General features: G+C 40.9%; 1 protein-coding gene and 1 pseudogene across 1 annotated transcript in view; both read left to right on the top strand.

The window, feature by feature from the left end:
• DMD (dystrophin) overlaps positions 1–14,595 on the top strand; it is a 2,214,077-nt gene that overhangs the window by 1,056,791 nt on the left and 1,142,691 nt on the right. The gene's annotated exons all lie outside the window — the stretch shown is intronic.
• Positions 1,499–2,333, top strand: LOC148480670 (uncharacterized; annotated as a pseudogene).

The following is a 14,595-nucleotide window of genomic DNA, read 5'->3' as shown; positions in this document are numbered from 1 at the left end:
AGCGTCAAAGGACATTTGCAGTCTATCCGCCAGATCTTCAGCATTAGCTGAGTCTGCTAGAAAGGCTCTATGGTTGCGTCAGTGGCAAGCAGACGCAGAGTCTAAGAGAGCAGTCGAGGCTCTTCCTTTTACGGGGGAGGTTCTTTTCGGCTCGGAATTAGATAAGTGGATCTCACAAGCTACAGGTGGGAAGTCCACTTATTTACCATCTGCTATCCCTCCTCCTACCAAAAGACCCTCGGCAGGTCCGCCCTTTCGGTCCTTTCATGCCCCTGGGAGATTTAGAGGGCATGCCAGAGGAGGCCCAGCATTCCCCAGGGGTACCAGAGGCCGGGGTAGAGCATTGTCTTCAGCTGCTTCCAGCTCACTGCAAGATAAAGCAGCAGCAAAGCCTACCGCATGACGTTCTCCCTTCTCATTTGGGGGACCCCAGAGTAGGGGCTCTACTCCTACTTTTCATGGACATTTGGAACCAGTCTTGTCAAGACGTCTGGGTTCGGAATGTCATTGTTCAGGGACTAAAGCTGGATTTCAGAATACAGCCTCCCTCTCGTTTTTTCAAGACAGGTTTACCTCAGGTTACGGAAAAACGTGTGGCTATTCAGGAGGCAATAGAGAAACTGTTATTGTCTCAGGTAATAGTCAGGGTTCCATCCCACCAGAAATGTCAAGGGTTTTATTCCAGTTTGTTCGTTGTGCCCAAGCCAGACGGTTTCATGAGGCCCATCCTCAATCTCAAGAATTAAACCCTTATCTGCGAATCTTCAGATTCAAAATGGAATCTCTCCAATCCGTGATTGCGAGTCTGGAGAAAGACGAGTTTTTAGTGTCCCTCGACATAAAGGATGCTTATCTCCATATACCGATATGGCCCCCTCATCAGGTTTGTCTTCGTTTTGCAATACTAGACTCGCATTTTCAATTTCAGGCCCTGCCTTTCGGGCTTTCGTCAGCACCAAGGGTGTTTACAAAGATTATGGCAGAAATGATGGCCCTGCTGCATCGTCAGGGTATTGTCATTGTTCCGTACCTGGACGATCTCTTGATAAAGGCCTCGTCACGGGATCGCCTGTTAAAGGACATTCATCTAACGCAGAGTGTTCTCTTACAGCACGGATGGATCCTAAATTTCAAGAAATCCTCCCTGATCCCCACCCAATGCCTACTTTTTCTGGGAATGATACTAGACACAAGGAAACAAAATGTATTTTTGCCCCAGAACAAGGTTGCCCCCATTCAGCACCTGGTGCGCATGATTTTACAGCATCGCTGGGTGTCAGTACATCTCTGTATCCGTCTTCTCGGGAAAATGGTAGCAGCTTTCGAGGCGATACAATATGCGAGATTTCACGCCCGAACTTTTCAGTTAGATCTTCTTTCCCAGTGGTCAGGGTCCCACCTGTTTCTACATCAGAGGGTTCTTTTGGCGCCGCAAACATGAACATCCCTCATATGGTGGATGAATCCCTCTCACCTGTTGGCGGGAAGAAGATTTGCCATGTGGGATTGGATACTCCTCACCACGGATGCAAGCCTAAGAGGGTGCAGAGCAGTGACCCTGGGAAGGCATTTTCAGGGGCTCTGGACTCAACGGGAAGCAAGTCTACCCATAAATGTGCTGGAGTTGAGAGCAGTGTTTTATGCCCTTCAGAAGGCGCAGCACATATTGAGGGGTCAGGCGATCCGAGTTCAGTCAGACAATGCCATGGCGGTGGCCTATATAAACAAACAAGGTGGCACAAAAAGCAGAGCCGGTATGAGAGAGGTAAGCAAGATTTTGATATGGGCAGATGAATTTGCAGTAGCAATTTCTGCGATATTCATTCCGGGAGTAGAGAACTGGGAGGCCGACCATCTTAGTCGGCAGAACATCCATCCGGGGGAATGGTCCCTCAATCCTCAGATGTTCCATCAACTGACTCTGAGGTGGGGCTGTCCGCAAGCCGATCTCATGGCGTCAAGAGTAAATCACCAGTTACCAGTCTTCTAACTCCAGGACAAAGGATCCTCAAGCTGCAGCGGTGGACGCACTGTCAGCTCCGTGGCCCTTCCATTACATCTACGTCTTCCCTCCGTTTCCTCTCATTCCACGCTTGCTCCAGAGAATCAAGCGAGAAGGAGTCAAGGTACTACTAGTAGCACCAGATTGGCCCAGGCGAGCGTGGTACTCGCAAATACAAAATCTGTTAATAGACGAACCTTGGCCCCTACCCCTTCAGGAGGATCTTCTTCTGCAGGGGCCGTTCGTTAATCAGAACTTACGGCGGCTTCATTTAACGGCTTGGCTACTGAAAGGGCTGTCCTCAGAAGCAAGGGGATCCCGTCCAGCGTGATTCCCACTATGCTGCGGGCCAGGAAGGATGTCACCTCTCAGCATTACTATCGCATATGGAAGGCTTATGTTATTTCGTGCGAGAGACGTAATTACCCGCCAGCAGTTTTTAGGACATCACGTCTCCTCCTTTTTCTTCAGGCCGGTCTAACAGCGGGCCTTTGTCTAGGTTCCTTAAAGGTACAGATATCTGCATTGTCAGTTTTCTTTCAGAGGAAATTGGCCTTGCTTCCAGATGTTCAGACCTTTTTACAAGGAGTCATCAGAATTCAACCTCCTTTCGAACCGCCCACTGCACCTGCACCTTGGGATTTGGATTTAGTTTTAACGTTCCTTCAGTCTGAGACCTTTGAGCCTTTACACAGGGTAGAAATGAAGTATTTAACCTGGAAGGTGGTTCTGCTGTTGGCGCTCGCCTCAGCAAGGCGAGTGTCGGAGCTCAGTGCCTTATCCTGTCGTCCCCCCTTCCTCATTTTTCATGAGGATAGGTCGGAGTTACGCACGCAGAAATCTTTTCTTCCCAAGGTTTTCATATAAATCAGCCGATAGTGGTTCCGGTTTTCAAAGACGATTCTCCAAATTCGAAGTTATTGGATGTAGTCAGGGCTCTTAAGATTTACGTGGACCGGACGGCTTCCCTCCGTAAATCTGACGCATTATTTATTAGGCTTGATTTGGCCCGTCCAGGTTGGCCGGCGTCCAAACAAACCATTTCAAGATGGATTCGCCTGGCTATCAGACATGCGTATGTGGTGGCTTCCAGACAACCACCTAGTACCATTACCAATCATTCAACACGCTCGGTAGGTCCTTCATGGGTGGCTGCTCGGGGGGTTTCATTAAACCAACTTTGCAGAGCAGCTACTTGGTTGAGAAAGCATACTTTCCTTAAGTTTTACCGATTTTATACATTTGCGGCCTCCGCTTCTGAGTTTGGTCGTGCAGTACTGCAGGGTTCTCAGCGCTCTCCCACCCGGGATGTAAGCTCTGGGACATCCCCATTGTATTAAGACTCCAGTGTCCCCTAGTGGATGAAGGAGAAAATAGGATTTTGGTACTTAGCGATAAATCCCTTTCTCCGATTCCACAGGGGACACTGGACGCCCTCCCTGCGCTGTTCTTTTCTGCTAAATGCTACAGTTGTTGCATTAGATTGTTTGATTGGTCTGTTACCGTTTTTTTTTCTGTGTATGATGTGTTAGTACATGAATGTAGTTATTGTAGCTTTTCTGTCTCCTTCTCCTTACTTCCAGCTCTCCTCGGGCACAGTTATTTTTAGACTGGCTTGGGGGGGTATAGAGGGGGAGGAGCTAGCTACTGTTTTTTTTTAAGGTGCCAGCTCCCGGTTAACTCACTCCTATACCCATTGTATTGAGACTCCAGTGTCCCCTGTGGAATCGGAGAAAGGGATTTATCGGTAAGTACCAAAATCCTATTTTTTCAGGATGCAGGCAGCTAATAAAGGATGTTGATTATTTACAGTTAGCTTCCATAACGTTTAACTGAGTTTGAAGAAGTGATATCAGCAGATTAAAATTTCTTGCAAAAGAAAAAACAGCACATATTGCTATATGTATATGTAAGGCGCTGCGAACCTTTGTGGTGCCATATAAATAAAGGATAATAATAATAATATGTTTTCTTTATTTGCTGTAAAGATCATTGTTTAAAATTGGTTGGCAATTTGGCTTGCTGGGCCAGACCAAGACGTATGATGTGGTTAGTGGGCAGGATCAGAGTGCGTTTGCTTTCTGCAAATTAATTTGAAGTTTGTGTTCAAAGTTTGAGTTGGCAGCTAACAGGTAAAATAAAAGATGTTGCAGTATACGGATGTTGCCGTTTTGGCCTTCAATTGCTACATCTTATAATATTTGTAACTTTATATTCAAACAGCTGAGATCACTGCATTTAAGTTCAAAGTTTTAGTTTTCTACTCACATGGTTCAAATAAATACGAATGTGTTTGAACTTCAGAAGCAATTTTGTAAATTTGAGCTAATAAACTCATCAGTAAATTAGATAATAAATTAACAAGTTATTTATTTTATTTATTAATATTTATATATAAAGCACCAACATATTCCTCTTTGTTTTATAATTGGAAACATAGTGGTAAAATATGATTTGGTTTTAACAGAAAGCAATATAAGAGGGCCCTGCTTACAAGTTTACACTGTATAGAATATATTAGGTGTTTAATTCATAATGATAAGTGTTACATGTTGCACATTGGTTCAGACTATTGCAGTAATCAGTGCGGGAAATAATGAGTGCCTGAATGAATTAACGTTTTTGCAGTGTCTGTTATGAGATATGAGCATATCCTAAAATGTATCTTAGATGTATGTAACAGGATTTGAAAAAAAAAGATTGATTGTAGGGAGCAAAGGAATGTTCAGAGTCAAGGAAGATAACTAGACACCGAGATTGAGAGGAAGGGTTTATTGACATGTTGTCAATAGAAATAGACATGTTAGTTTGGTCATTTCAGTTTACTGCTGGGAAAAATAATAATAACTGTGTTTGAATATTGAATTTGGGGCGGCAAAATTACATCCTACAGTAGATCAGTGTTTTCCAACTCCAGTCCTAAGATACCCCTAACAGTGCATGTTTTCCAAGTGTATTTGCTGGCTGACACATTTTACAAAATCCAGAGGTGGTGTTAATTATTTAACTTGTGATATTGAGGAGATCAGTAAAACATGCATTGTTAGGGGTCTCTGAGGACTTGAGTTGGGAAACACCATCTTAGATCAGAGATGGGGAACCTCAGGCCCAGGGGCCGTATAAGGCCCGCAGAATCATTTGGTCTGGCCCTCTGAGCTTTTTCTGCCAACCTCATCTGGCTAGCAGGGTGCCTAGAATGGCACCCTGCAGCCAGAATCTATGCAGCAGTGCCGCCTGGTCACACAGCAGCAGGTCACACAGCTGCCTTGCAGCTCCCCAGAGCATCCTCAGGATGGTCCGGGCATTGCTGTAATCACCGGCGATTGTGGCCCCCACCCCGTGTGACGTCACACGGAGGCGGCGTGGCCTGCACCGGACAGCAAATAATGTTATTTATATCAAAATGGCCCTCGGCAGAAAAAAGGTTCCCCACCCCTGTCCTAGATGAATGGCAGAAAGACATTAAGTAACCTGAGCCAACACAGATGGTGAGATATCTTAATAGGGTAGGAAAAATTGTGTATCATCCATATAGAGATGATACCCAATAAATCATTCAATCTTAAACCGAGCTTTGGTAGTGTCCGAGCGCTACAGTCTGTCCTTGTTTAGTTCTTCCTCATTATTGCAAAAAAGAAAAGAAAACATACATCAGTATGTTTAATCCTTGCTTCTAAAATGATGACAATTATTATGTTCTCTCTGCTTGCCCTTATCTGATATCTGTATATAGTGGATTCCATTGACTGGTAAATAAACTGAACTTGCGTATGAAGCACTTCAGGAAAGACTGCATCAACAACAAGGCAATGACGTGTGTCTGGAATTCCCATGCTCCATAATAATGGGCCTCCATTTCTGGCTCAGTGAGTGGGTCATTCCCCAGGCAAGTCCAGTTCCTGCCACCTTATTCATACGTATCTATCGAGGTATCCACAGAGATAGTAAGGCTCAATACAGTGAAAATGTTTATTTCCCTCATTAACTTTTCAGATGATGCTAATTTTTTATCAGGATTTGCAGTCCTAAAATACACAAGCCCCAGGGTAAGGCAAATTTCACATAAATGCATAAATTGTATCCAGTGCATCACGCATAAACAATAAACAATTACATATTCTTAGATATACTTCAGAATTGCCAAATCCAGCTCTTATTGTGATTCAACAGTGTTCAATGCAAATTTCAACTGAATTCTGTTGTGGGATTAAAACTGACTAGCTTGTCAGACAATCTGTACACACTAATGGAAGATGATATTACTATGACCAAACAAAGAGAAATTCTTTAATGAAGCTCTTGAGGGGTTTTATTATTCTGCTTGTATTTACAGCAATGTTTCTGTTTCTTATTTATATGTTAGTATAGAACTGTGTTGAACTGGCCTTGTAAAGCTGTTTTATTCTACTTTAGTTATGGTCTTTATTTCAGATGATTCTTGTAAACAGAATTGCCATTTTCCTTTTAGTATAAGTGTTCAAACTCAAAGATTGCAATGAACGGAGTACCACCAGTCTGTTGCCTATAATCACAATACATTTGTTGGTCATTTGATTAGGGAATAGTCAACACTACCAATGAAACCAAAATAACAACATATAATGCATGTTACAAACATAGGGGACAGGAGTGTCATAGTGCATTGTAAGGCTATATTACAAATCTGTAGATTTGCTGCACAATTTCTCAATAAAATGATGTTTGAGATGAAAATTTAGTGAAACAGTGTTGAAATTTCTTTTATTTCATATGTGGCATTTTCTTTGTGTCATATTTAGACAGATTTTTTTGTGAAGCGTCATATATATTATTATGAATAACTGTAGAAAGTGTTACTATAAGTCTGCTCTTCTAATTAAATAAATATTATTAATTCAAGAAAGAAATACAAATGAATGTATACTATTTTAATATGAAAATATACATTGAATCTTACCAAGGGTTCTACAGACCAATGGTTTCTAGTATTCTTGTTTTATAAATGAGATTTGCATACTGAGATGGCATGTTAATGCTACATGATGGCATGAGATCATCTCTGGAGCATGGCACTTCCATTCTGTGGGTGCATTCAACACCTCTGGGTAGTATGCTTACTGCATACAGTTATATAGTGCCTTTCAACAAACATATTATTCCATTTATCATTACCACTTAATCTAGTGAACAGCACACAACATCACATACTTCATCAAAGCACTGTTTGTCTAATTGGAGGGGTGTTACATGACTCATGACATCCCTCTATTTCTAAGATGTGTGTGTATAACAAAAGCCAGCTATTGTCTTATTGAATGCTGTGTTGCTGCCTTAAATCATGTAGAAATGGCTGTTGCTGCATAACTAGTTAATGTACTAACGCATAATTCTCATTGGAATCTGCAAAGTGGAGCTATTTATCAAATTCTGAAAAGCTTAGCGTTTTGGAAGATTTACAATAATTTGTAATGGACTCTAAGGATTGAGTTAGCATACAGGTTTAGCTAGATTTCCTGATCCCTCCCCGGTAGGCCTCCTGCTACATAAATAGGTCGGTGACATTTACAATTTTCAGTAAAAATAGTTGATTTCCATTCACACATGATGACAAGAACACATAACATATAATACTCATTGCACTACAAAGATACAGGGTTTCCTGCTAAAAGCTATGTGGCACTAAATGAGTTAGTCACAGCTTATGAACCTTTTTGTTCTTTGTAGAAATACAGCATTCAGAAATTGCAGTGTAACAGGCAAACAAAGAACTACAGGTATTAAACGCTAGGACTCAGGCTGGCTCTCCAGCATTCTTTTTTGGGGGGATATGGGGCTGACCACATTTGGTGATCTGCATTGCATTCATCCTACACCTATCAGTTATGTTGTAATCAGGCATATACAGTACAATGATACTGATTGGCTATCAGTGTGCTTGTCATGCAGACTACTGCATGACACTATCACTAGTCAGTTTGAATCTCTTTTTGTATTAAAAAGCCCCAGTTTCAAGTGTATGATTTTAACTGAGAGATGCCTTATGCCGATAACAACTTGCATTAAAAAAAATTTAATATTTTGCTTAATTAAAAGCATTTTTTTGTAGCTATAAGTACAGCACATGATCTGATGGACTGGCAGGTCCATGCAGTTCCGATGTTTGTGAATTTCTATCATCCTCTTTATCAGATTGTGACAAAGAGCTTTCTCTATTCAGTCACAACTTTCAGGACAATGTGAAGGAAAGTGTAATTTATCATAAGATAGGTGAAACTGCTAATGAAGTATCAAACAATCATAGACTCATGTCTGTTTGCTCCCCATCACCTCCAAGCACCAAGAAATGTCCCAAATAAAGAAACAAGAGCCCTACATTATGGAAAAAGGCAGATGCCATTGTAAGCTAAAAATCATTGGTTTGGAATTTTTTTCAAACTTACACTTATAACCAGAAGATGTCGAAGTCTGTAGTCAGTGATTGTGCACCATACTTGCCTACTTTTGAAAAATAATTTCATGGAGATTGTAAAAGCAACACCTATGAGCGTGGCGGTAAAGTGGTCTGTACTGCTGCATCTGAGAGGCGTGTCATAAAATTGACTTACATCTAAATGTAAATGAGTCCCAAAGCAGTTAGTAAGATCTACGTGTTGATGAAAACACACTGATACTTTTCAGAAAATGCATGTAGCCATAGGGATCATTGTGCCTTATAACCAATGCAGGGAAATTATACTAGTGATTCCAATTGGAATGTATATATCTCTGCGTTTTTCGTTATACAACAGCTTTATAATGCGGGTAAAGTGCAATCAGGGAGATTGCCAGACACTTCAGGGAGTCAGGGAGATTGCTGCTATTTCAGGGAGTTTCCCTGACAATCAGGGAGAGTTGGCAAGTATGTTTTGCACAAATATTCAGTGACAGCTGACAGGGAGCAAAAAAAAACAAAGAATGGAATGTCAGCTCTCATCCAACATATGGGAGATGATCTCCTTTGTGAGAAAACCAGATGCCAAATAAAAAAAAAAAAAGATGAACAAGTTAATTACTGAATCCATATGGGGACAGTTTTAATGTGTTAATACATTTTTTACTCTGTACAGTTGAATCTATCCTCACTGTTATTTGCAGCAATAAGAGATGCTTTTTCAGTGTTACTTATCATTACAGTCTTATCGAAGGTGCTGTCTAAGCAATGTCACAAACTGCATTGTTATCCTTTGTCACTTGTGAACCTAGGAGGAAAGGAGGAGTATGCAGCATGAAGGGGAAAGGATCCTAAAAGATCCCCTATGTATGTTCTCACCTCTCTGGAGGGTCTGCTAACTCTCTTTTAGGGGCCTATTTACAGTTAAAACAGCCATTTCCAGGCAGAGAGGTACCTGCAAATATTAAGGACCCCCAGATGTACTACAATATAGAGGGATCATAGGCACATATCGCTGATATCTGCCGCGGTTCCTCCATTTTCATCCACAAATCTAGCATCCATAGGTATCTATGGGGGCTGCTGTGCTGCTTTTCCCTCCCTGTTGGCCATTGGTGACAAATGAGTGGGCCAATGGCCGCACATGCACAGTGTGCATCAAAGACCCTAACCAGGAATAAGTGTGATAGCTTTACACTAGCACACTGCTTCTGCTCTTCGCCAGAATGAGCTCTTATCGGAGCCCATCTCCTGGCAAGGACAGAAAAGTAAATTTGTGTGAAAATATTAATTTTAGTAATTCTGCATTAAAGATGTGGATTGTGATAAATGTAATTTCCAGTGTTATTGAGACAGCTCCTAACACTATAAGAAGCTAGAATTCTGTGAAAACTGTAATTTTCTCAGTATTTAAGTGCAATGATAGTTTTATAAATAGACCCCTAGTGTTGTTTTCCTTGCTTATAGTGGTGTGGTGTGGTGTAATAATGATGTTTAAGTTAATTGTTCTGGGTCTTAAGTTGCACTTGGTAACAAAAGTGGAGTGTAAACATAAAGTTACCAGTCATTGTAACTTAGCGGCCTATTCATTATCACTTAAGGGCCCGGTACACATGCAGAAAAGCTAGTTTCTGCATGTTTTAGTTAACAGGCCTATTTGTTATTAGCATCTCGATAGGATTGCCTAGTGTTCAGCAAACTCCAAAAAATTTAAATTTTTGTAAATAGCTTGCAAGAACCAACGCCATCTTCAGATGACTTCGGTTATTGAAGCCCCACTCCTTTCTATGAGAAGAGTGGATCGCTTTGGTGCCTCACAATGTTACCTTTGGCTGTCTGCATGTTTGACCTCCAGTAATGTGTGGTCAGGTGAGGCAGAGCCTTTGCTGTCATACTATGAAAAGTATAAGAAAAATGTAAAGAATAATATATAAATATCATCTTTGTATTATTCTAATCATTTTTATAATAAAAACTCCCCTGTTTACCTTTTCCGCACACATCCCTGATGAAAACACACCACATTTCCAGCACTATATACTGCTGCACCTTTGTATAATGCCCACGTGACTCCTCGGGTGCATATATGTATCTGTAAATTTGGCTCTGATACTAACCAGTGCCTCCCCAGCCATTTACCTCACCGCACGTCACTATTGACCTCAGGTCACACATGCACAGAAGGCCGGTTCCGGATGGATAAGTATCACTGCTACTTCTGTAGCAGTGATACTGATCACAGTGACAGCTGCTTTCGGAACAGCTTTCCCAGTACAGCTGGCTTCAGTACTTAAGTATCCGCCATCGCAATTCGCGGCGAGTTGGATACTTAATTATCGGAGGCCAGACAGCCTCCGATAATTCATATGCCCCTTGGACATATTCTGAGGAGGGAGTAAAGCAAAAAAGAACAAGTTTTAAGGCCCCCGGATCGTCGCGATGTAGTGATCCTGTAATCCGGCATTGCAGGATCGCTGAAATCCAACATGTTGGACTTCACAGATATGCTGATCACATTAAAAAAATGATCCTGATTGGCAGATCGATGAAATTTAACATGTAGAATTTCACCGATCCTGCGACGGATCGCAGAACATCAGCCGCCGATCGGCATTTCCGATCCCATCGCTACATCGCTACGATACGTTGCAGATGTATGGGGATCTTAAATAGAAGTACAAAAATAAAGCTGTCGAGCATTTGTGGACTACATACAAAATTTAGCCAGTATTTACCATGCATAAAAAAAATAATAATAATTGTATTTGCACCCCTTGTATTGGAGCATGGTTTGTCCAGGTACAAAGTTACTTTGCTTCTTTTTTTGCTTTACTCCCGAATCAGAATCAGGCCTTTAATGTTTTTAATATTTCCATAGAAATATTCCAAAACAGCCACAACTATAATCGCTGACCATCACTGTCGTGAATGTCAGTCTGAGGGAAAAAGACACAGCACTCTCCCTAAATGTGCACTTAACAAAAATAATACTGTAGCTTTAGAAATTATGAAGTTGGTTGAATCAGCAGCATTTTTGGGGATTGATGGCTTGTCCTATTCTAGTCACTATTATTTGTTACTGCACCTGCTTTATAGACCAACAATAACCTCTATATTTTAACTTTTAAGCATTTTCCACCTTTATAATACTGTATTGTGCTGTATTTTAAATTCTGTTTACAAACGGAAATTTGCAAGCAGAATATAAGACAAAATACTTGAATGTTTTGAGCCAAACCCTACAACTGAAATGGGATGTAGTTAATAGACTGGCAGAATAAATGGCGCTGATCTATAGCCCGACTGCTAAAGCCCGACGGGGGACTTAAGATAGGTTAGTCTGGGTGTCATAGCACTTAGCCGCGCGGAGGGGGGGTGGTTAGGTTTAGGGACTCCCGGGCGGACTTTGGGTTAGGCACCTCCCAGGGAGGGTTAGAGTTAGGCTAGGGGAAGGGGGGTTTAGGGTTAGGCGCCACTGGGGAGAGGCTAGGGTCAGGCACCCCCCGGGAGGGTTAGGTTTAGGGTGCGGGTAGGGCATTTAAGTTTAGGCACCCCCATGGGGGAACTTAGGGTTAGGCACCACTAAAGGAGGGTTAGGGGGGAAGAGGGGAGGGTTAGGGTACTTATCAGCGATAGTCGGTATCTTCTCGTGTCCGGTATTTCATACCCATTCCAACTGAGATAGGTGTGTGCTATATAGATATTTATTTATATATGTATCAAAAAATTGTCCTCATATATAAGTGTCCACAGTATATATTCCCTACACATAATATTTTTAATCTAAACATTTTTATGGTACTACATGTGTTTTTGGCCATTTAAATGTTGGATTAAATGAAATTATATAAAATAAAACCATTCAAAATAAATTTGCTGACTTTCTAAGTAGATGTGTAGAGCATGACTCAAAATAATTGAATTTCTTCATTATATGTCATTTGACTGTTCACAATGTAAATGTGGAAATTATACATTTTTAAATTAGCAAGAGACATACACACACTTGGTAAAATTGTACAGTAACACTGAGTGAGTTTCTTTTCTGTCAACTATGTTTTTATATTGTATTTTGGCATTTTTTGATCCCAACTTCAATCTATGAGTTTTTCTTTATTACTTCACAAGCTGCTGGGCTGCTGTATAGTACTTGTTTTGGAATCTCCCTCAGAATATATTTTAGAACATATCCCGAGGGCATACAAATCACAGAGCACTAGTTGACAGAATTTCAGAATTTCAAAAAAGATTCTTTGATTCTTGATGTTCAACCAGCAAAATGATATTTCTGTCCTGTCAAACTGTGGCTGATTGTGAATCAAATACTCTAGCAGTGGATTAAAAGAGATTTTGTACATGCTCAGAATTCCATGCAATGCAGTTTGCAGTTACATTGTTCATCTGCATTTATTTCTGTTCTAAACTAAAAAGGGTAATATGTCCAGTTTCTCACATAATAAAAAACTTACTACAAATGATTAAATGCAGTGGAGGCCATTTACAAAACACTTGGCTATGACATCACACTTTCAGCATAACAACAAAATGGAGGAGCAACAGGTGACAAGACGCTGTTATGTAAGAAGCTGATGGTAACCAGCACTTTGTGTGGTGCCATTGGTGTATAAAATATACTGGATAAGGGATAGTATGTTACTAAATCATAGTTTTAGGCAATAACTAGCCCCCGGCTCCCTCGGCAAGCTTCTATTGTCATGTAATAAATATAGTCTCTCTGTACAGTCTATCTCATGATTAGTTTACATCAGACATTTCCATACTCTGTCCTCAAGGCACCCTAACAGCACAAGTATATTGGTACTTGAGCACAGGTGATTTAATTAGTCAATTTCATTTAAACATCTGTGCTCAACCATGGATATCTTTAAAACCTGGATTGTTAGGGTGCCTTGAGGAACAAATTTGAGAACCACTGGTGCTGCTAAATTGAGAAGTGCTTTAGGAGGACAGCTGAAAAGTTTAGACTCTCCATACACCAAGGTGCACTTCCAGAATGCCACAGTCACTCCCAAAAGCTGTGACTAGGTGTATACCTTACTGAGCCCATGTAGACTACCCAGGTGTACCGGTACAAAACCAAGGTATTAAGTGTACATCATGGTCATTTTAATTAAGATAAATGCAGTGAACATTATTGACTGCATCATTTCTTCAAAGAGTTCCCAAACAAATAGCCTTTCAAAATATGGTGACAGATGGGGAGTTTGGCTGAGGTGGTACACCTGTCACTCTGTATTGCAGATGTCCTATAGCAAGCTCAGTGAGGACACAACCCTTTAATGGAGGAGATGTGTTTATTTAATAAGAAATTGCCATATTTTTGCAGGTTCTTTTTTTGGATAAAATTTTCACTAACTAATGCATCAATTTACTGCATACTTCAAATTATTTAATTCTTGCCCTCCTGTAATTCCCAGAGGAGGAAGTCCAGGTGGGATGTTTAAGGGAAAGGTACCACAAAAAATGTTATCACTGCTCCACCCATACTGCTCAGTGCCATGATTGTGCGTATAACTTCAATAAGCCCCCATAAAGCACAGAGACATATATACACCTATTAAAGCCTTATAATTTGTGGGTGCCTGAGGGCTGTTACCAATATAATTTTATGGTGCAGATGGTCTCCAGCTATAGTTGATTTGCTGATTGGAATTTTACAGCTGAAGCTTTTTTGCACTGCTCATAAATGATTTTGGGGCCTATTTATTAATTGTTACTTATAGGGGGCCGATAATTAACATTCTATCTCTCTGAGACAGGCTAAGCAATTCATCATTGCTTTGGTGCAGAGACAGATGATCTGAAAATCAGCTATCCCCAACAATGTCTTCACCGTTACTTTAGTAGCGGTGAAAGTGGGTTCATGTAGATACAAAAATCCCCGGCGCTCATGTGGAAGGAGCCAAGAAGTGGCAGAGGGATAAAAAGTGATCCCTCTTCGCAACCCAGGACTTCTTCCCGTAAGGAAGGAGCATGGTTCGGGAACTAATGCCATCTGAAGATGATGAATGTTCCTGCATACAAGCTCCAAAAATGTTGTCATTGATGATGATGAATAGACCCATTTGTCTTCACATTTTAGCATTGGTACATGAGAAGGAAGTGCTGAATTCTGTAGGTTTTATTTATTTTATTTACACTTAATAACGAATGTCTATTTGCA

This window comes from Taudactylus pleione, unplaced genomic scaffold, assembly GCF_031769625.1.
Source record: "Taudactylus pleione unplaced genomic scaffold, aTauple2 ptg000609l, whole genome shotgun sequence".
Lineage (NCBI taxonomy): Eukaryota > Metazoa > Chordata > Amphibia > Anura > Myobatrachidae > Taudactylus > Taudactylus pleione.
The sequence above is the reverse complement of the archived record's forward strand: the minus strand, read 5'-3'. Positions and strand labels throughout refer to the sequence as shown.